The sequence below is a fragment of the Ceratotherium simum genome, chromosome Y (genome assembly GCF_057802395.1).
Source record: "Ceratotherium simum simum isolate JZ-2026a chromosome Y, ASM5780239v1, whole genome shotgun sequence".
NCBI classification, from domain to species: domain Eukaryota; kingdom Metazoa; phylum Chordata; class Mammalia; order Perissodactyla; family Rhinocerotidae; genus Ceratotherium; species Ceratotherium simum.
In genome coordinates this window covers 7,153,777-7,175,173 of record NC_141941.1, presented here as the reverse complement: position 1 = coordinate 7,175,173, position 21,397 = coordinate 7,153,777, and the positions used below count along the sequence as shown (strand labels likewise).

General features: G+C 40.9%; 1 protein-coding gene across 11 annotated transcripts in view; it reads right to left on the bottom strand.

Annotated features, from left to right (window-relative positions):
- LOC101399607 (transducin beta like 1 X-linked) overlaps nucleotides 1-21,397 on the bottom strand; it is a 223,322-nt gene that overhangs the window by 62,926 nt on the left and 138,999 nt on the right. For all 11 annotated transcript variants that reach the window (XM_087427861.1, XM_087427863.1, XM_087427864.1 and 8 more), the window contains one exon: nucleotides 6,197-6,285. The gene's annotated coding sequence lies outside the window, so the exon portion shown is untranslated. The remainder of the gene's footprint in view (nucleotides 1-6,196; nucleotides 6,286-21,397) is intronic.

Genomic DNA, 21,397 nt, shown 5'->3' with positions numbered 1-21,397 from the left:
ATTTATAGTATGCAATATGCTATCCTTCTCTGGGAAGGGAGAGGACAGCCCGAAAACAACAAAATTTTAATTGCTATTTAATTATCTTATAAGACATAATCACAGGAGCCCGACTGGAGAGCTGGCGCTGGTGGTTGACAAGAAAAAGGGCGAGTGCGTCTTGCCAACAGCGGGAGAGCCTTGTTGGGAACAGGGAACCGCGCACTCACTGATTCAAGGGCGGCCCTGTTTCAGGGAGGGAAACGGGGTGCTAACCTGATACCATTGGAGGGGAAAGCTCTTTCCATCATTTGCCCCATTATGAAATATTCTCTTTAAAGCAGCCCTTTGTTTCTCCAGGGGCAGAAGAAAGTTTGTCTCATTTCTCGTTTCTGCTATTAGCCTGTTGGCGTGTACGCTGGAAGAATCCATCGCTTAAACTCATCTTCTGGATAAGGCTCAGGCTTCTGGGACTTGTTTCCATGCAGACTGAGGACCGAGAGCCAGAGCAGCTGGAAAATCTGTTCGGAGTGACCTCATCATCAAAAGGCACTTTTCTTTCTCTCTGTGTTTCTTCACAGACATGAAGAAATTCCCTGTGGACTCTAACCAGTGGGTCTGACCTCCCTGTTCGCTTTCTCCAGAACGTTTTTTCTCTCTTCAAACAGGAACTCAGTTTATTTTTATTTCACAATCAGTGGTCAGCTTAAGACGAAACTTTTAATGTACATATTAACATTGACATCAAAATCCTTTTCTTTTTTCTTTTTTTGTGAGGAAGATCAGCCCTGAGCTAACATCCGATGCCAATCCTCCTCTTTTTTGCTGAGAAAGATTGGCCCTGAGCTAACATCCGTGCCCATCTTCCTCTACTTTATATGGGACGCCGCCACAGCATGGCTTGACAAGCGGTGTGTCAGTGCGCACCCAGGATCTGAACCGGCAGACCCCAGGCTGCCAAAGCAGTGTACGCACACACTTAACCGCTGCGCCACCAAGCTGGCCCATTAAACTTTTTTTTTTTTTTTATAATTTTATTTATTTATTTTTTCCCCCAAAGCCCCAGTAGATAGTTGTATGTCATAGCTGCACATCCTTCTAGTTGCTGCATGTGGGACGCGGCCTCAGCATGGCCGGAGAAGCGGTGCGGCAGTGCGCACCCAGGATCGAACCCGGGCCGCCAGCAGCGGAGCGCGTGCACTTAACCGCTAAGCCACGGGGCTGGCAAAATCCTTGTCTAAACTCTGCTCAAGGACCACTTTATCTTGGGAGATGAAGCAGGATTATTTATCACTTAGCACATCTCCTTCTCCTGCATAACTGTAACAGAGCCAGGATATAGCTGTCGAAACATTGTTGTCCAGTGCCAGTATGAGTAAATAAATCATGGCATTTATAGTTCGACCCCAAGTATAGGAAAATAATATACATAGAAAAGATGGGGGGAAATACATGAAAATATTAACAGTGGTTTCATCTTGGTTGCTTTCTTTCATGGAATTATCTTCACTTACCAGTGAGTACATGTATATTATTTTACAGTAAGAAAAAATTCTCCCAAAAGGTAACATTTTTCACTAATTTTACAGTTATATTTATTTACTTGGAATCAAATGGTCGAAATTTATAATATCATATCATATTATAGTCCAAAATTATAATTTTTATTTATTTTTTCCCCCAAAGCCCCAGTAGATCGTTGTATGTCATAGCTGCACATCCTTCCAGCTGCTGTATGTGGGACGCGGCCTCAGCATGGCCGGGGAAGCGGTGCGTTGGTGCGCACCTGGGATCCGAACCCGGGCCGCCAGCAGCGGAGCGCGCGCACTCAACCACTAAGCCACGGGGCCAGCCCTATGGTCCAAAATTATAAATCTATTATTTTTTTACCAGAGTTCACATGCCTAGCAGTAGCACCACCATTTAGATATGGGAATAAACCAGTGCAATAAGATACAGTCCTTAAAAGAATTTTTGTGACTGGGGAAAACGTCCAGGATATAGTGCTATGCGAAAAAAGTCGGTTTCAAGATGGAATGTGCATGATACTAAATTTTGTTTTGTATACACACACACACAAATGGAAGATACTCTCCAAAATATTCTTAGACCTATCTCTGGAGGTGGGATTATGCCAGGCTTATATCTGAGTACGTGTGTGTGCCTTTCTGTACTTTCCAAATTTTCTCCTATGAATATGAACTGTTCTTTCATTCATTAAAATGTAATTAAAACCTGGCAGTGTCTTCAGAAATAATCAGTATGAGAGTGACTCAGCACTCCTAAGTAGGAAATGAGGCTACAGGGTTGGGAGAGCAAAGGCGAGGGGTCTTGTATTACAAAAATAATGCTCTTCTTCAAGGAATAAAAAAACATCCCCAGGGTGAGGTATTCAGGAAGAGTCCTTTCTGTGCCTGGCTGCCCTTCTAGGTTAATTAATGGCTGGCTGGGGCCTTCATCCAAAATCCAAGTGCATATCAATGGCAGACACTGACATGACAGCAAAGGCATCCTGGAGGTACCTCTCAGACCATCTGCACGCCTCCTCCTGAGTGGCCACAGTGTCCTCTCTCAAGCTCTCTGAGCTCGCCACCCCATCTACTCTACACATTTTCTCTGCCTGCAGGGGAGGCAGACCTAGAAGGAAGTCTTCCTAAAAATGCTCAACTTGGTAACAGCAAACCACTGCTATGAAAGTCCACATCACACAAGCCAGACGATGTACATAAGACAAACAGCACAATTTTCCTTCTATATTCCTCTCCTCTCTACATAGTTACATGCAAGTTCATACACCCAAGGTTTCAAAACAGACTGCCTTGGGAGACACCGACAGCTACGGCTTCCACATAAGAGTAGTTTGTCCTGTGCTTCTAATGACTTTGGTCTTGAAGTTAATGCTTCTGATTAATCTGTAAATTAATTTACAGATTTTAATAAGACTGAGAAATTAGAAACAGATTCTCCACAATATGCACTTGGCCCTCAAACAAATTTCAGGAATACACACTGGCTGGTTATAAAACCTCTAAGACCCTGTGATTTTCACCCACATATGCAGGATTTATTTTGGCCTTGATGTCCCTCTCCTGTGGTAGGTGGAGTCATAAGTGAGGTCATTTACTCATGTAATGTGGCTTCTAGAGAACTGAAAAATAAACGCTGTGGCTTTCTCTGTAGATATAAAGGTAAGAGACGCCTCATCCACCGAGGTGGCCTGGATCTTATAAATTTTGTGTTATAGTAGTTTTTGATGCTTCAATTTAAATGAATACTAAAAAATTTTTTTAACAGTTAAAAAAATTTTTTTTAACTTAATTTTTTAACTTAAAGCATTATGAATCCAAGTATTAGATGAGAGCCCAATGACCTCAAGTGTATGTCAACAAACATAGGAACTGAGTTTTGTAATCAAATGCTCAGCAGCTTAAATTTCCACAGCCATGACTGATAATATTTAAAATACTAACAGTAGCAGTGAGTAGGGTTATCAGTTTCAGTACTAGTGACATTTGGGACCACATACATCTTTGTTGTGGGGCTGTCCTATATATTGTAGCATGTTGAGCAACAGCCCTGGCCTCTACCCACAAGATGCCAGTAGCACCCCTCCCACCGAAAAATACCTTCAGACACAACCAAGTGTCCCCTGGGGGTGGGAGGACTACCTCTGACCGAGAAGTCCTGAGTTAGGGCGGTTACAGAGGTCCAGAGCCACTCCTCATTACGTGGCAGGAAGGCCCTCCAATTCCTAAAAGTCTTGACTCCCGGAACATCTGCAGTTACTTAGCCTTCACTAAGTAACCACGACTTGGATTCTGTCTTAACCATATCATGGGCCTTGCAGAGCTGCACCCCAAGATGTCCTTCAACTCAAAGGGCTGCAGCCAGAAGAGGAGGAAATAAAACAGGTGTGTTCCTCTGGGTCAAAGTCCGCAAACTGTGGCCCACAGGCCAACTCCTCCTGCCTGCTGCTTCCTTTTTCAAGGCCTGTGACCTATGAACGGTTTTTCATTTTTAAATGGTTGAAAAGAAAATCAAAAGAATCATATTTCATGACCCATGAAATCGATATGACATTCAAATTCCAGTGTCCATAGTTTTATTGGTACTCAGCCACGTCCATCCATTTGCCTACGATCAATAGCTGCTTTCACACGACAATGGCAAAGTTGAATGGTTGCAACGGAGCCCGGCTGGCCCACAAAGCCTAACCTACTTACTCTCTGGCCCTCGACAGAAAATGTTTCCCAACTCTACTGAAGATTTTCCTGTTTCTACAGTAGAAACAACTGCCTTTTAGCTTCCCGGCTTGAAATCTTTCTGTCTGATAAGCTAACGGTGATGCCCCAAAATGTGGATGTTCCTCATGAACATACCAACCACTTTAAAACTGAGAGCCAAGAAAACACCACTGCCATGGTCTGCTGTGAGTGGCTTTCAAAGGAGGGCCTGTGTTGAAATTGGGTAAGACTAATGGATACACTTATTAGCCCTCACTTTCTGATTACAGCCCCCAATACAGAGAAAGGACATGTTACTTACAAGTGACTCCCAATCTTATTGCTGCACAGTAGGTACTGTGGGAGGTAAGCAACAGAGTGCCATTTCCCAGCATAATCCCAAATCACCATTTGCATGTATGAACTGCACAATGAGTTATCAAAGGCTACACAAAAATCCAAAGTCATCGATACAGCCACATGCCGAGGCCTCCTACACCGCAGGAATTCAGCGTGAGCTCAGTTCAAGTCAGTTGAAGCTTATGTCCCCTAAGTACTGAATTAATACCCAATCAAAACATTGATGAGCAACATGCCTCCTCTTCTGTCGTCCCTCTGACCTTTAGAATGTGGTTCAACTGCATTTTGAAAAATACTGACTGATGGTGCAGTCACTTTGGAAAAACGTTTGACAGTTCCTCAAAATGTTAAATACAGAGTTACCATACGACCCACCAATTCTACTTCCAGGTACATACCCAAGAGAAATGAAAACATATGCCCCCATAAAAACTTGTACATCAATGTTCATAGCAGCATTATTCATCACCACCAAAAGGTAAATACAATGCGAATGTCCACCAACTGATGAATGTATAAACAAAATGTGGTTTATCCATACAATGGAATATTATTTGGCCATAAAAAAAGAATGAAATACTGATTCATGCTGCAACATAGATGAACCTTGAAAACATTACACTACGTTAAAGCCAGTCACAAACTCAAGCTAATTAACATTTTGTAAATTTGTTTTTATTAACAAATTACACTTTTCAAATATTTAAATAAAATATCAAACTTCTTATACATGTTTACTTTGTTAAAACAATTTTTATATATTTGGCTTTAAACTAAAATACCTTAGTAAGATTCCTACTTTAGTTAAATTTAGGTCTATCAGTTTAGTTCTGATTGGTTTTTTTTTTTTAAATAAATAAAAAATCCTCCCCAAATTTATCTTTAAAAGGTTTTAAAAATTACAAAAGTTCTGTGGGGGTTTTTCCTAAAAAAATTAAAGAACCAGAAAATACAAAAAATAAATAACATCAAACTTTAAAATCCCATCTACCAAAAGATAACAAAAACTTGTACAGAACTTTTGGTGGGGGCGGTTAATCTGGGATGTGGGCTTCAACTCCTGACATCTGTGCACCTACGGGCGTTTGGTTGGCTCTTCTGGAAACCTTATCATCTCACTAGATTTATAAGTAGTAATCTCTGTGTTTTTCCAATAAGTTTCAAGGTTAACTAGCAAATCAATTTACAGATAGACACAAATCGTATTAAGAAACTAATAATGCATAGCATTAAGATACAGGAGCCAAATAAAATCTATACTCAGGTGCCCAATTATAATTAATTCTTCAGCTTAATTTTAATTCACAATGTTGACAAGAGAGACTGATGTTAGAAGGTGTCATCCTCTCCTGGTAAGACCCAGAAAAGTTTGTAATGGCTTGCTCAGTATCCAAAATTCTTAGAAGGCAGTAAAAGGGCAATTCATCATGTAGAATTGACTATATAGCCCATAATAATTTAATGATGCTCTATCTACTACCTTCAGTTACAGCAAAGGGTTAAAGACCTGCCATTTCCTCCTGAAAAAAATCATTTTAAAATAGATGTTCACTTTTGGCAAAACGTAGTTCTGCTTCTCAAAGGGATTTCAGGTGAAAAGGCAAAGATCCGGGGGGGGTGAGGAGGGTGCTTACCTTTACGGTGACTTCATGTGTGGACCTTGGGAACAGTGGGCTCCTCAGCATCCAATCAGAGCAATCACAAAGCGTCTGCCGGGACCTGCCTGGGGAGAAACCGGGAGATTTGAAAAAAACCTTATAATTCTTTGGGAATTATTAACCTCTGACCTCTCCTGTTCCTTTCTGTCTTCTCTTTCAAATTGACGACATTGTTTTACTTTTTCATCCCAACTCAAACTTAACGTATTTTATTGTTTCATAATCCCTGTCTTAAACTTGAACGCAGACTATGCAGTTTCATTTTCAAAGTGAAAAGAGAAATTAAAATGACCAGTCGGTATTATTGTATATGTAGAAATTGTGAGAGCAAAGAGTCTCAAGGTAGATAAAATTAATCTTAGCTCAGATATTACTACTGCTATCATTTAATGATAATTAATGCCCCTTTGAAATATCTTTGCTTTAGGGACTGTAACATATGCAACCAATAAATTAAACTGTACACCCCCTTAAGAGAAGAAAACATGTGTTAGAGAAACTTCAGATATCGCTTGAGCTAACATTTACCATAACTACAGCATGCATATTTGTGTGTATATATCCACCCTAATATATGCTGTGCTCATAAAAACACAGAAACAGTAGAATCTTTTTCCCCCTTTGGCTTCCCTAAAATAAAGCAAAAGAAAGGGACTGACTAATAAGTCCCAACTTTTCCATTATTGTACAGGCATACCTCGTTTTATTGCGCTGCACAGATACTGTGATTTTTACAAGACCCTCCACCAGCAAAAAGATTACAAGTCACTAAAGGCTCAGATGATGGCTAGCATTTTTTAGCAATAAAGAATTTCTAAATTAAGGTACGTACGTTGTTTTTTAGACATAATGCTATTGCACACTTACTAGACTATAGTATAGTGTAAATATAACCTTTATATACACTGGGAAACCAAAAAATTCATGTGATTTGCTTTATTGCGATATTTGCTTTATTGCAGTGGTCTGGAACTGAACCCACAACATCTCCAAGGTCTGCCTGTACTCATAGATTTCCATTTCACAGGGGTTCCATTTGTGCTGATTTCTAAAGAAGCCAGGTTTCTCTCTCATAAGATAATCCTTCATATCAAAAACTTGCTTGTATTTTTCTGTCAATATAAACAATAAGCATTCAAAAAGCATTTACTTAGCAATATTTATCTTCTTCCATATAGAATTTCTTTAGTTGTGAATGAATCTAGCTTCCTTACAGAGTTTAAATTATCTATTGTTATCTACAAACTCAAGAACTAAGGAAATTAAACACTCCCCCATTTTCTCTACATTCTTATTCAACAGTCTTAACAAAAAGGTGCCAGGTTTAATAAAATTCAAATCCACAAGTGAAGCTACAATGAAGCTATTTCTTATTAGTGAATTTATACGGAACCTCATGGAATGTTTTCAGGAAATTCAGGCAAATTATTCCCACTGAGTCATGTTTATAGTTAGGTTGTTAAAGGATTCTACAGGCAGGTTCATAGCCCTTAGGTTTCATTGCAGTACATTTTTTAAAAACATCATAAGCATACATAAGATAAAAGTAATAAGCAGGGCAATTAAAAAAAAATCTACCACCAAAGAAAAATTATGAGATTTAAACAAAATTCCTCTACAACTCTTTAAACATAAATTAAAGGGCACCGCAGTAAAGCAGGCACAAGGGAACACTGATTTTGCTTATAAAATAAAAATACATTTTATCACGAAAAAAATTCTGTAGTGGAGATGAAACAGGACAATACTCCTTATAGTAACCTTAAACAGAAAGCAAATGACTGTTTTCAGGATTGGCTTGTAAATTACCAGGGGAAAAAAAAACAGCCTTATGATGAAATTGCTAAATACCATAAAGTATCAAAATATGAGCAGATGTCACCACAATAAGCCCCAAATTGCTTGAAAATTAAAACATTAAAATCCATAATAATTCAATAAGTAATTAATATACAAACAGCCCTTATTATAAGCTGTTCAGAAAAAAGCTTTAGGATCAAATTCTTATTCTTTGGTCCAAAACAGATGGTAACCTACAAATTAGAGTCTTGGAATTGAAGATTATCTTTTATATATGCTGTTAAACTCAATAAGTATAATTAATATCATCTGTGTGTTATAAACGCCAAAAAAGGGAAATATGACTTTAGTTGATGACATTCTTCTGGTTTTGCAACATGTCAAAATTAATTAGTTTATTGCTAGAAACAAGGAATCAAAATGAGAAATCTGACCTTCCAGTATCTGGTCATTACTGATTTTCCCACTATTAATAGTCCCCAAATAGAACCACTATCAATAAAGAGTGCTAGCAAAAAGTTTACGTATTGGAAAATATTTGCGTGAAATGCAAATGATTTTAACAAATGCAATACATTCTTTATTCTCAAAGGTGGTAATAATTATAAAGAAGACTAATTTTCTGGTTGCTTTCAGCTCTTGGCATGACACGGCGTAGACGTGTACTGGAAGTCCTTCCAGGTAGGAGGCGGAAAGGCCCTTAGAACATTCACAATGTGGTGCAGCCATCCCCTCTGTCAAGTCCCAAAATACTTCCATCACTCCAAAAGGAATCCTTGTACCCATTAAGCAGTCACTCCTCATCCACCCTCCCCCAGCCCTGGCAACCACCAGTCTACTTTCTGTCTCTACGGATTTGCCTAACCTGGACAATTTCATATATATGAAATCATACAATATCTTTTGTATCTGGCTTCTTTCACTGAGCATTTGTGTTCAAGGTTCAGCCATGATGTAGCATACATCAGTAGCTCATTCCTTTTTATGGCTGAATACTGTTCTACTGTATGGACGGACCACATTTTGTTTATCCATCCATCAGCTGATGGGCATTTGGCTTGTGTCCACTTTCTGGCTATTGTGAATAGTGCCGCTATGAACATTCGCATAGAAGTACGTGTTTGAGCCCGTCTTCCATCCCTCGGGGTATATACCTTGGAGGGGAATTGCCCCACATCATTTTGCCTTTATTGTCCTTTGAGGAAGCCTCCTCCTCTCCAGCACTGAAAGATGCAAACAGGACAGGTGGAGGGAGGCCGAGCTGTGGCGAGCTGGGACCTGGGAACATGGGGACCTGAGGACAAGAGCTGATGGTCTAGCTCCAGCAGGCAGGGCAGTCCGCACAGGGGATGGATGTGCAGGAGGGAGCCAGAAAACCTGCCAACGTGAGAGCCACAGCTGGCAAACGACCAAAAGCTGGAGCCCTGCACAGCAAGCACTCTCTGTCTGACATGCACATGCTGTGGTCAGATCTGAACAGTTCATCTACTTGCTGCCACTGCAGACTAAGCCTTCCCCCACGTCAACCAAATCCTTATGGAGCCCTGGCCAGAGATGAATAAGGCACTATTTCTCTGCTTGGAGCAAACCAAATAACTGCCGGCTCAGAAGCTTTTCAAAGTATATCAGGCAACCAGAGGCACCGGATTTATTTTGTTTGTTTGTTTTTGCCTTCAGCCCCGGATGTCTTTCTAACCCTCCTGGTGGTTTAGCATCAAAGTTTTGAGTTCAGAGTTGCTCATGCATGGGATTATCACAATGTGTCCATGTTTTAACACAGTGGTTCTCAACCAGGGGCGAGCGTGCCCTCCATCCCAGGGGATATCAGGCAATGTCTGGAGACATTTTTCATTGTCACAACTGGAGTGGCGAGTGCTACCAGCATCTAGTGGGTGGAGACCAAGGAGGCTGCCCAACATCCTACAATGCACAGGACAGCCTCCCGCAAGAAAGACTGGTCCACCCCAAAATGTCAATTATTCCAAAGTTGAGAAATTTTATTTTAATAGAACAGATTTTAGAATCGCTAAGTTCATCTCTTCACGTCTTCTGCTTGATTTTTATTGTGAAATATTAGAAGGTGAAATAACACTTTCACACAGATCTTAGATTCAGAAAGAATTGTCTAAGGGATATTTTCACAGATTGTCATAATGCTTTCTTCTTGGTTGCCCAATTTACAAAACAAAACAAATAGCCTACATGGATCACTAAGTCAAAAGGATAAACGTACCTTTTTATTGATCATAAATTAAATGCTTAACTGTATAAATATCAATTCTCTCTCTTGCTAAAATAAATCAAATTTCAATAATAAAATTCCTTCCGTTGCCTGTGGAGAAGGTAGCATGGAGCAGAACTGGGGCCTCCTGCTAACAGCCAGCACCACTTGCCAGCCACGTGAGCGAGCCACCAGGAAAGCAGATGGTGCAGCCCCAGTCGAGCCGTCAGATGACTGTAGCCCTGGCTGACATCTTGACTGCAGCCTCAAGAGAGACCTCAGCCAGAACCACCGAGCTAAGTCACACCAGCATTCCCGACCCTCAGAATCTAACACATTGTGAAGGACAGGTAGGAAAGATACCTGGGGCAGGAGGCCTTTTTAGCAAGCACTTCTGCATCATTTTCCACAGACTGGGAACAATGATGTGCAGAGTTGCTGCCAGGAAAACCTAGAACCAAATGAATTTGGAAGCCAAGCAACTGGAAGTTTAAAATAAGTAGGAGAGAGTTTGCCAAAGCATGTTCTTCAGAATGATGTTTTCCAGGTTGTTAGTATGCATTTGGTATGGTTCCACAATGCAACGGGACTGCTATCATTGGGTTAAATAAAGTTATTAAAAAACAATAATAATAGTTAACACATAATCGCACCTATTGGCTGCCTGGCTCTGTTCTAAGTGCTTTAAACTCACTTAATTCTTATAATAAATAAGGAATCCTACAATGTCACGATGTGTCTTCACTGATGCATCCCAGGCACCACCAACAACAGTGTCATAGCCAGTGCTCACATACACTAAATCATCACTCTACTCTCATGATTTTCTCACAGCGCTGAGCTGCAGGCAGCAGAAATTTTGTGAACCACCTTCTTCATCTTAATCCTCCATGCATCTAGGCATCCACATAGACGATGATATTCCATGCTCAATATTTGATGGTTTGCCCAACTCTCCCAAATTTCCCTTGGAAAGACTTCTCAAGGATATGTTGAAATTTTAAAGACAACTTTCTGATGGACTCTGAATACAAAAGTCACTAAGCACTCCAATAAAGGCTTTGCTATTAGAAGACTATGTGTTCTCCAAGAGAAATATAAAACCAATGTGCATTTTTTTAGACTTTGGAAGCTTGCAATGTAAAGATGACAGTATTTGACTAAAATGAATGCAAATGTGCCAAGATGGTAATGACTTATAAAAATAAATGTTACTTTTACTATCATAATAGTGTCAAGAAGTAGGGCAGTTCCAGATGAGCCCTTATCCATAGGGAATTAAAACCAGGCCATCATCCTCATTTCTCTTTTTACTCACCCAACTAGGAAAATGGGTACTGCGAGGTAAAAAGTCACAATGCATTGATTATTTCCTCATATCTTATCATCTCGCCTTTAATAAAAACTCACTTTTGGAATACCCTTTACTTAGGTGGTTTATTTTCTGCCCCTGTAGTAAATGTGTACCTGTGTCTGTTTATATGTAAACCAAAAGAGAAAACACCAAAGGGACCCCTTCCCTTTAAAATTTATATTTATGACACAGAAAAAATGTTTTATATTGTTTTCTTAATGATTAATGACACTAATTTTGTACACAAAGTCCAAAGGCCTACCCTTTAATATTCTTTAAAGATGAGCATATATATCATAAACATACCAGAAAGCTATAAATTAAAAACAAGTAACATCTTAAAATGTTTTTCTTTTAAAAATAGTTTGTATGGTTAACTGATAAAATTTGCTATCCAGTGTCTACAGAAAAAATTTGGAGTTTGAATGTTTTTTGGAATCAACATTTCAGTACCGTTATCTGTAATCTTGGGTGCACCATCAATTTTCTTTTAGTGCGCATTAACTTGTCAATGGATCATTACCGTACAAATGCGAGAGAAAAAGAGTTTGGTAAATTTTTGACCTCCATTTGAGATGGGGAAGATGGTTACTATTGGAGCATGCCCATAAAGCCGCCAGTTACCCAAACAGTTACTGCTGGTCCCCCTTTCACAAGCTACTGTTTACACACTCTACACACTGCTAGGGAAATGCCCAAGAGACTGCTAGAGAAAAGCCCAAGAGCTTCTGGGTAACCCAATTCTCTATGGTTCAAGTAGTCAACATGGAATTACAAACACGCAAAAATAATAAATAGTGATTTTCATCATCATTTCCAAAATTGGGTTTAGTGTTTGTTTTAGTGTTCATTCTTGAAACACTAGTTCTTAGAGATGGTAACATATGACTTAAAGCAAAGATTCCAAGACTAAATAAGTTTGGGAAATTCTAGGTTAAAAAGGTAAAACAGATCAAAGAAGCTAAACAAATCCCACGCAGGATACACACCACAGAAAACTCCAAGAAGACACAATCCATTTCCTGAAAGTCAGCAACAAAAACCTCCTGAAAGCAGCACAAAAAAAAACACCGATACGCCTCCGGAAAAAGATAACAAAATCTGAAAACTTCTTGTCAAAAACAATGAAAGCCAGAAGACAATGGGATAAAATCTTGAAAGAGTGAAAGAACGTGTCAACCAAAAATTCTGCACTCAGACAAAATATCTTTCAAAAACGAAGGCAAAATAACGACTTTTCCAGACAGACAAATGCAGAGAATTCATTGCCAGTAGACCCTGCCCTACAAGAAATATTAATGGAAGTTTTTTTGGTTGTTTTTTTTCTTGCTGGGAAAGATTCACTCTGAGCTAACACCTGTTGCCAATCCTCCTCTCTCTCTGTTTTTTTCCCTTCCCAAAGCCCCAGTACATAGTTGTAGGTCCTTCTAGCTCTATGTGAGCTGCCACCACAGCATGGCTATTGACAGACGAGTGGTGTGGTTTCACGCCTGGGAACCGAACCCGGCCCACTGGAGTGGAGTGCGCCAAACCTTAACCAGTAGGCCATCAGGGGTGGCTCAACGGAAGTACTTTAAGGGGAAGAAAAATGAACTCAGATGGAAATTAGGATTTATGCAAAGGAAAGATGAGTGGCAGAAATGGTACATATAGGAGTCAATATAAAAACCCTTCTCATCTTAAAATTTCTTTTACATATAATTGACTGCTTAATGCAAAATGAATAACCATGTATTTCTTTAAACATATTCAAAAGTAAAATGTATGACAACAGTAGTACAAAGAACTAATTAAGGAAAGAAGAAAAATAGAGGTACATTGTTGTTAGTGCTTATACATGATGTGGAAATAATATCATCCAAATGTAGAGGTGGTTAAGTTAAAGATGCACATTGTAAATGTCAGAGCAACACTCTACAACAAAGAGGTACAGCTAATAAGCTAAAAGTAAACTAGAATCATAAAAATTCTCAATTTATGCAAACGTATGCAGGAACAGAGGGTAAAAAAACCCCAGAATGGCACAAATAGAAAACAAATAGCCAGTGGTAAATGGTATAACCCTTCTAATTAAAAGGCTGAGATTGTGAGACTGGAGAAAAAAGCAAGACCAAACCCTATGCTGTCAATAACAAACTCTCTTTGAATAAGTATATATTCTGTCTATGAATGTATATGTATGTATGTATACATATCTCATATAATATATTGATCATATATTATTGATATGTATTGTCTTCGAATACATGTACTCTGTTCAATTTATCATTTTCTTCCTTTGTGATTTCTTCCATTTCTTACCTGCTTCATGCATGTGGGGAAGATGTTTTCGAGGTGAAGAAATCGTATAAGAGGAAACATAACATGGAGTGATTCCCGGACATGGAGAGAAACCTGCCTTTAGGAAGAGATTCCTAAGCGAAGGTAATACTACACGGTGATCCTGGTCAGCTGGAAGACTATAGAGAGCCCACACCATCAGGCTCCTTAAGAAGCCTGAGCATTATCACACTGAGGTTGCATTCAGTTGTTCACTTAAGACACCTCTAGGGGACTGAGGAATATACTACTGAGAAGTCACAGCCTCTGCTCTTAAAGACATGTTCCAGCTAAAGAAGTGCTTTGATCGGGGGTGGCAGACTTGGAGGGATGGGGCAGAAATGGCTTTCCAGAAGGCATGGCAGCTCTACGCTTGGCCTCATTCTGCTCCCCACTCCCCCACATCTGATCTATAACCCCAGTGAACTTCCCACGTCAATCTCAGTCTGAGAGTCTCTTTCTTGAGAATCCTTCAAACAATGGCCCCAACAGCACCTGGGACAACATCCCGCATATGACTGCCACGTTCTGTCAAGAGCTTCTATCATGAGTGCTGCTAACACTTCTCTTTTTTTTTTTTGTGAGGAAGATCAGCCCTGGCTAACGTCCATGTCAATCCTCCTCTTTTTGCTGAGGAAGACTGGCCCTGGGCTAACATCCGTGCCTATCTTCCTCCACTTTATATGGGACGCCGCCACAGCATGGCCTGACAAGCGGTGTGTCGGTGCGCGCCTGGGATCCGAACCTGGGCCGCCAGCAGCGGAGCGCGCGCACTCAACCGCTACGCCACGGGGCCAGCCCCGACTTCTTCTATTTTTTTAATCAGAAAAAGTGATAGAATTTTGTATCTTTGATGAAAAAGTGCACAAGCCAGGCATTTTAATAAATACATGCTGGTACTCGTTATGTGCATCTCACATGCAGAGAAAAACAGGAACTCCCCAAAACACTTATGATGAAATGTTCTTGATGTTCTCTACTTTCCCGTCTAGTTAGGCTGCTCTATTTATTATCGCCCTCCCTCAGCCCTTTCTGAAACTGACCTTAAAAGTTGGGAGACACACCTAGATATGGCAACAGAAGAGGGGAAATTCCAGAGCCACAGAGCAGGGATGAGCACACTTTTTCTCTGTAGAGCCAGATAGTAGGAATTTTGGACTCTGCCGCCATGCTGCCTCTGTTACACCTGCTCAACTCTGCTGAGTAGGTCAAAAGCAGCCATTCACAATGTGTAAATGGATAGGCGTGGATTGTTTCAATAAAACTTTATCTACAAAAAACAGCCTGGGGGCAGAGTCAGCCTTTGGGCAGCAGTCTGCCAACCCCTGCCTTGGCGCAATATCGTGTTAGATTTATTAAGTCCTGCACTCATAACTCACTACTAAATCAGACAACTTACTAATATCATCAGGGTGACTCTAGACAGCCAACACCCAAAGGAAGAAGTGCTTTATTCCAGGAGTAAACCAGGCCCGTGCTTTGTCACTGAGAATGACCACAGTGGAGGCGGGGAGCAGGAACGTGGCCTGGTCCCTGGGACGCTCACAGAGCTGCCACCAGGAGTCCTTGGGACAGTCGTGCAATCGTCACATTAGGCTAAGATGTTGCCCTCAGAACCAATATGCAAAAAGTCTCATAAAAACTTCCCAATCCTTTTATAGGTCACAGAAATGTGAAATTGAACAGAATGATCTCACCAGTTTGGAAATGACACCTTTAATTTTTTTTGCCTTTTAAAAATTATTTTTTAATAGACTTTAGTTTTTAGAGTAGTTTTAGGTTCACAGCAAAATTGAGAGGGAGGTACAGGGAGTTCCCACAAACCCCCTACCCCTACACCCCCCAGCCTCCCTTATTCTCAATAGACCCCACCTGAGGGTACATTTGTTATAATCGCTGAACCTATTTGGACATATTTTAATCACCCAAAGTCCATGGTTTACATTAGGGCTCATTCTTGGTATTGAGCATTCTATGGATCTGACAAATGTATAATGACGTGTCCACCATTATAGTATCATACAGAAAAGTTTTACTGCCCTAAAAACCCGCTGTGCTGGCGCCAGCCTGGTGGTGTAGCGGTTAAGTTCACGCACTCCATTTCAGCAGCCCAGGCTTCGCGGGTTCGGATCCTGGGCACGGACCTATCCACTGCTTATCAAGCCGTGCTGAGGCGGCGTGCCACATGGAGCAACTAGAAGGACGTACGACTATGACATGCAACTATCTACTGGGGCTTCGGGGACAAAAAAGGAAAAACGGAGGAGGATTGGCAACAGATGTTAGCTCAGGGCCAATCTTCCACACACACACACACACACACACACACAAAACCTTCTGTGCTGCACCTATTCAACTCTCTCCCACCCCAACCCTTGGCAACCACTGATGTTTTCACTGTCTCCATAGTTTCGCCTTTTCCAGAATGTCACAGAGTTGGAATCATAGTATACAGCCTTTTCAGACTGGCTTCTTTCACTTAGTAATATGCATTTAAGGTTCCTCCATGTCTTTTCATGGCTTGATAGCTCATTTCTTTTTAGTGCTGATAATATTCCATTGTCCGGATGTACCACAGTTTATTTATCCATTCACCTACTGAAGGACATCTGGCTGCTTCCAAGTTTGGGCAATGATGAATAAAGCTGCTATAAGCATCTGTGTGCAGGTTTTTGCGTGAATGTAGGTTTTCAACTCCTTTGGGTAAATTTTGTTTTAAATGTCATTAAAATTATATAAGTAATACATGTTCATGGGGGACATTTTAAGTGCTTCTCAATTACAGGTAATTTTGCCCCCCTCAAGGGTCACCTGGCAATGTCCGGAGATATTTCTGGTTGTCACAACTTGGGGGAAGGGTGCTACTGGCATCTAATGGGTGGGGAGAGGCCAGGGATGTTGCTCAACATCCTACAACACACAAGACATCTGCTCCACGAGAAAGGATTATCCGGCCCCAAATGTCAATAGTGCTGAGGTTGAGAAATCCTGATATCAGGGTAAAACGTTCAAAGTCTTTCAACCCGCTCCAAGTCCTCCCACTCTCATCGTGCAGAGATAGCCTCTATCAGTAAGCTTCATTTGTAGCCTTCTAGAATTTTCTACAAGTGTGTTCTTTTTAACACAAATACATTTTGCTAACCAAAATCTTTTAATTTAGTCATGAGAAGCACTTATCAGTGGTTTTCATCATTAAAATTCTTGAACAACAAGGTTGATTATGTACTCACCCATATGAAATAACTCCTTGCCCTCCCATTTGCACAGGAAGTGTACATTTTATAAAGTCCCTTTATGTCCATTGTATAATTTAACCATCACAGGAACTCTGTTATTCCCACTGTATGTGAAAAGGCTGGAGATCTGGAGAGTGTAAGGGAACAGTCTACACTGCTTTCATAGCCAGTAAGGGGTAGGATTTGAACCCCAAATTCTGGCTTCACTTTGAGTGCTCTCATCATTTCAGATCCCACCAATTCACGATTTACAATAATTTGGATAGAGGCAGGCAGTAATTTATTTTTGCACAATGGAAATAAATAGGAACTTGCAACTGATGATACAATTTATCAGAAGTCTTCCAAACACTTTGAATGACAATTTGCATATATACAATGCACCCATTACACATGATTCTAACTCCTTCATTTGGTTAATGTTTAATACTTTGAGTTGGTCTGAAATTTATTCAGCAAAAGCACTGTACCTACAAGCAACTGGGTTCAATTCATTTTTGGATTTTCTATGATACTTAATTTTTTCCACCCAACTCACATCAGACTTTCCTACAGGTAGTCTGTATGTCTAGAACATCGTACTTGGAACAAGAGTGAGCCATCACGGGGTTTGCATTTTGTTCACACGTGCATCTCTCCCATTAAGTCAAACCCAGCCTCACAGCGTCTTAGATCACCAGTGAATATCTTATTCATAAAGACCATTTATTTACAGATGAGGAGAATGAGCAAGTGGGTCATTCGTCTCACCAACAAAGCAGCAGTATGCAGTCGGTTGAGTAAATGAAACCTCGAAAAAGGAATTTCCTTTTCGATGCATAGAATTCGGTTCTTTAGGAGTAAAACCTATGCAATTTCTCCATATCCTAAGTCCACTTAAAATTCTTGCTCTGTTGGTCGATCTGCCTGGAAGATGGAATGCTTCCTTTATTCCATCACTGCTACAGGCAATTTGCAAAATCACGAGCAACAACTATTATGAATACAAATGACTGCAAAATCACAGTGAAATATGTTCAGTGCACTTTAACTGTGTGTTCTTACATCAGGCCTAATTTCACACAACAATAGCTTCTGAATATGTGTATTTTCTAATTCATAAAACGAACGTTGCCACCTTTGTAAGAATTCTGATTCCTCGGTGCCCTTTCCTACCTTCTGACGTTGCTAAGTAGCATAAATTGTACGTGTGGGTGCATTCAGTCAGTCCCCTGAAGACGGGGCCCGGAAGGACACGCCGTTTGGCTCTCTCCGACACAACGGCTAGTCACCTTCTCTCCATCCTCGCTTTTATATGGCTGATCTGCAATGACTCCACTTTATTCTCACGTGTGGTGGCCACCAAAGGCAGTCAGTCGGTAGGATGAAATCATTTAGGGAAACAAACACTCCAGAGAATTTGCTTGAAGCATGACCAAGAAATGTATCATTGAACTGAAAACCACTCTGACATAAATCCTATGAGGCAGGCAGGCATTCCTGAGCTCAGTAATTGAACGGCAGGGGACACTGAGAGATGACACAGCTCATGGAGCAAAGGCCAGCGTGGGGCCTGGCCTTACATCTGCCAAAAAGACTCGTGTTTTTCTATAACCTGAAAGGGCGACTGAATCTCGAGACAGAAAAAAGAGCACATGATTTAAAACTTTCTGCGAGTCCAATCTCTGCTGACTGGCGGTCAGAATTCCCTGATTCCCGCAGGCTCCTGATGGTCCCCCCCTGGCTTTACAGTCGGGGCCTGGGACGCTGACCTCACATAACACACTACAGGGCGTCTCGTCTCGCCCCATCAGGAATACGTGTCGAAGTGTGCACACGTGGCAGGCAGAAAGAGAAACACATAGCACTTGTGTCGTGCTTCAGAGTTACACGAATTCGGTCTTCACTGCAGCTGTGTCCTCCACATCATCACCACCCCCCACTATCTCAGAGACTGGGACAGTGCATCGCCAGGAAGGCTGGAGCCTGGAAGCGATCCTAGGTTGTCTGGCCTGAAATCCCATCAGCTGTCCACTTACACCACAACACCTGTCTTTAGCTGGCACTTTTAAGGGACTCCTAAAAATAAAAGATAAAGGGGCCGGTCTGGTGGCGCAGTGGTTAAGTGCATGCGCTCCCCTTCGGCGGCCTGGGGTTCGCAGGTTCGGATCCCGGGCGCGCACCGATGCACCACTCATCGAGCCACGCTGTGGTGGCGCACCATATAAAGTAGAGGAAGATGTGCACGGATGTTAGCCTAGGGCCAGTCTTCCTCAGCAAAGAGAGGAGGATTGGCATGGATGTTGGCCCAGGGCTGGGCTTCCTCACACACAAAAAAATAATAAAAAAATAAAAGAGACAAACATGCTCATTCTTCTACCAGTTTGCATTTGCCTCGAAGGTCAAACTCTTGCCTGTATTTTGCTCGCCCGTCTCAATCACACTGTATTTATACCCAGGCTTAAGTTGCCTTTCTCTTCTCTGGATTCCAATGTGGCCTTGTTTTCCAGAAATTACACTCAGTGCCTGGAAAAGGTAGTGTCTCCCTTACAACGCACGCCGGGAGACTCTCTGAGAAGCAGTGTAGCCCTGGAGTGACCTCAGCTAAATCTCAGAATCCCTCACTGAGGGCTGTGTGTACCCTGGTGAATAACTTAACCTCTCTGAGCCACTAAATGGGCACAGTACTTTATAACTGCACTGCACAAATTCACATATTCAAACACATGTGGAGCCAGACACGTAGGCTCGTAACAAATGATAGTTATGATTATAGTCACAGAATGGGAATCACTGCAAACACTGGTCACTGGAATGCTGCCGTGTTCTTTTTGTGCTAGTAATCACTCTTGCAGATTAAAAAACAAAAATAAAAACAAGATGAACCTTATGTGAATTTTACCACCACAAAAAAAAAAAAAAAAAAAAAAAAAAACCAAGATGAACCTACAACATTTTCACCAGTCACTCCCTCAAAGGAATACATTTGAGAAGTTTCTGAAAAGGGACCAAAATAGCCATACTAGTAAAAGTGGGACTGAATGAAGTTTCATTTCAACTGGAACATAATCACATTTCTCTGTGGTTTTCCTAAACGGAAACATATTACTTGGTTCTCAAATACTGAATTTTTAAACGAGCAAGTGTGTTTGAGAAAGGAAAAAAGAATAGGTCCTTATAAAAAAAAAATCAGATTAAACTGCATAAAGATGATGAAATTCTTGCACAGCTGTTTACTGATACGTTCGTGCTATACTTACCAAATGATTTTATCTGCCCACTCTTCTCTCTTTTATTGATCCCATTTTATCACTCTAGCAGGCAACAGCCTTCTTCTTTGTGCAAATATAATTACAAACAATTTAAAAAAGAGAAAATGCAAACAACTCATTTCCTACAAAAACTAAACATAGGAAAAATAGAACTTAAGTGTATTTCCTAGTTTAAGCTTAGCCTGATTTGCTTTAAGCCTGTTCAAATTTCTCTCAGGTCCTAAGATCACCTTGATGAATTAAATAAAATAATATGTTAAATGCATCCTTATGTAACTACCTGTAGTATAGCTGGGTGTGTATGTGAAGAAGCTCTGGCGCTGATAGTTCCAACAACAACTTAAACTCTGAATAAAGTGTTATCCTAAATGATATTTTGAAGATGTTGTTAAAATGAAAGAAGATGTGAAACGGTGGAAACCGATGCTATTTCAGATTTCCGGGTGTGTGAACAGAACTTGTCACAAGTCACACACAGCCCTCACTGCACAGAAAGGCTCTTTGCAAAAAAAAAAAAAAATGCTGAAAACACCCTCCAGTTCCAAGTATGACATTTACATGGTTTTATAGAACTATCACAGATTAAAAATAGAAGATGCTGCCTTTTAGTAGGGTACAAACCTTGTCCAAAAAGTAGTCTACAAAAAAGTAAGTGGGGGGCCAGCCCTGTGGCTTAGCGGTTGAGTGCGCGCGCTCCGCTACTGGCGGCCAGGGTTCGGATCCCGGGCGCACACCCACGCACCACTTGTCCGGCCATGCTGAGGCGGCGTCCCACATACAGCAACTAGCAGGATGTGCAAATATGACATACAACTATCTGCTGGGGCTTTGGGCTCAGGGCTGGTCTTCCTCAGCAAAAAGAGGAGGATTGGCATAGATGTTAGCTCAGGGCTGATCTTCCTCACACACACACACACACACAAAAAAAGTAAGTGAATTTTGAGAAATCGTCCTCAATTTGGTTCCTCTGTGATACAGAGATTGACCTCCTATTCA